Source organism: Arachis ipaensis, chromosome B03 (genome assembly GCF_000816755.2).
Source record: "Arachis ipaensis cultivar K30076 chromosome B03, Araip1.1, whole genome shotgun sequence".
NCBI lineage: Eukaryota > Viridiplantae > Streptophyta > Magnoliopsida > Fabales > Fabaceae > Arachis > Arachis ipaensis.
In genome coordinates, this window is record NC_029787.2 from 121429853 (window position 1) to 121432369 (window position 2517).

Genomic DNA, 2517 nt, shown 5'->3' on the forward strand with positions numbered 1-2517 from the left:
TTGAAGTCTCACCCAAAGTTGCTAGTTTTAAAAAAAAAAAAAAACCCAGTTTAAAGAAGAGCATTATATGTTTCAAGACTAGAAGCTTCTCAAAGTCAATATATGTTCTTTCACCAAGAAATGAAAAAGTCAATCTATATTCAGCAAAACGAAAGAAAATTGAAAATTGAAAACATACTTGCATTTTAGCATATCATTCAACAACTCATGTTCTCAATGATTAGACTTTATAATTGGAATGATAGCTTAATAAATTGCTTGAATCACCAGGTAATTCAAAAAGCATAAATACAAATTCGAATAAAGGACAAATTGGTCCCTGACCTTTTTTTTTTCGGACATTTTCGTTCATAAGGATTGAAAAATACATTCATGTCCCTGACTCTTCCAAAACGCAGACAAATTTACCCCTCCGTTGAAGTGACTCCGTTGGACTCAACGGAAAATGCTGACATGGCTCCCGTGGCGCTGACGTGGCCGTTACGGAGCACATGTGGCATGCAATTTTTTAAAACAGGACATATTAATCCTCTCACACCAAAACGTGTATCTTTTTAAAACAAGACATATTAGTCCTCCCACCCCAAAATGACGTCGTTTCACCCAAATCCCCAATCTTTTACATTTATGAGCCAACTTTGTTTTTGCCTCATTAGCTTCTTTCTCCAATCGAACAAGCCGAGTCCTATACTCCTCAGCCTTCTCTGCTTCAACTTTGGCAATTTGCATCTCTTTTTCTGCAGTTCTGCTCTTCTTCGCTTCTACTGCCTTCAAAGCTTTAGCTGCTTTTTTTCTCTCCTTTTCCAAATTTTTCTTCTTCTTATCCACCTTTTTCTTCTCTGCCTCCAGGAGCTCCTTCAACCTACACAAAATCACTACCAGAACCACTACATAAGTAGTTAGCTAGTAATTGTGGCCTCAAGAATAATGTACCTAGTACAGAATACCAACGTTTCTCAAAAGATTGTATATATTATAGCAAAACTTTACACAATTCAATTATTACTTACTTTATAAAGCTGCTTATGAACATATTCCATTCACCGAGTACCACTTTAAAAATAATATATACAACTAAAATTCAAACTTCTTTGGAACAAAATAACGTCCAGCAATAATTGATTATCACACTTAAAATCGTTGTAATAAGCTGAATTCGTAACCAAAGCTACATACTTCATTTTCTAAAGATACTCTAGCATTACATTTTTTAAGCTTCTCCTCAGCGTCTGCTTTGGCTCGTGCCCGTTCTTCTTCACATTCTGCAGAAAATACAACATTGCAATGTCTCACTAATTACAACTTAATCCAATCTGTTCAGTGAATCCACTCGCAGAAATTCTACTACATATGCATAAAATTCTTATTCAGATTCGCTACTCACATCCCAAAGAAAAAGGCAAAAATGAAAAATTGAAAATAAATAAATAAATAACTTTGGTTGAGCTTCACATTTTGAGCCTGAACTTCATTGATTTTGGTTTCTAGAAGCTTCACAGCTTGGCGAAGAGCGTTTCGTGATTCTTGAAGCTTCGAACACTTCTTCTTCCATTGCCACAGAAAAGGAAAATAACTAAAGAACTCGGCTTTGAATGACAAATAAAGTGAAAAAGAAAAAAAGAGAGAATTTTACTGCTTCACAGTGGGAGCAAGCAGTGGCAGAAATAGGTTCGAATGGGTGATTTGCAAAGAGAGCCATTGGCGGCCAAGAGGGAATGGAGAAATGTGAGATTATTCAATCCATAGCAGAGATTCTACACCACCGTTCTCTTCGTCCTTGGGGTAAGCGAGGGAATGGAGAGGGAGGGGAGTAGAGTGTGTTAGGGTAAGCGAGGGAGTGGAGAGAGAGGGGGATGGGGCAAGGAGAGGAGGGGCAGCGTAGGTGGTGGTGGAAGAGGGACTCAGGGGCAGGAGGTGGTTGGGGTTGGAGGTGGCTGAGGATGGTGACCCACTTCACCGTTTCTGTGGAAGGATTAGGTCTCATAAATGTGAAAGATTGGGGATTTGGGTGAAACGACGTCGTTTTGGAGTGGGAGGACTAATATGTCCTGTTTTAAAAAGCTACACGTTTTGGTGTGAGAGGACTAATATGTCCTGTTTTAAAAAGTTGCATGCCACGTGTGTTCTGTAATGGCCACGTCAGCGCTACGGAGCTATGTCAGCGTTTTCCGTTGAGTCCAACTGAGTTACTTCAACGGAGGGATAAATTTGTCCGCGTTTTGGAAGGGTCAGGGACATGAATGTATTTTTCAATTCTTGGGGACGAAAATGTCTGCAAAAAAAGAGTTAGGGACCTATTTGTCTTTTACTATACAAATTTAAATAAAGCCTCAATGAGTATTGATTTTTAATAATTTTATTATATTCATTTTTTTTTTCAAAAAAAAAAGGTCCTGGTTATTGGGATGGAATATTGGAATTTATTATATATCCCATTCAATAGAAATAATTGTCCGCCATTTAAAAAAGAAAACTGAACGATAATTTTTTTTTCATTAATATAATCATCAATAAAGG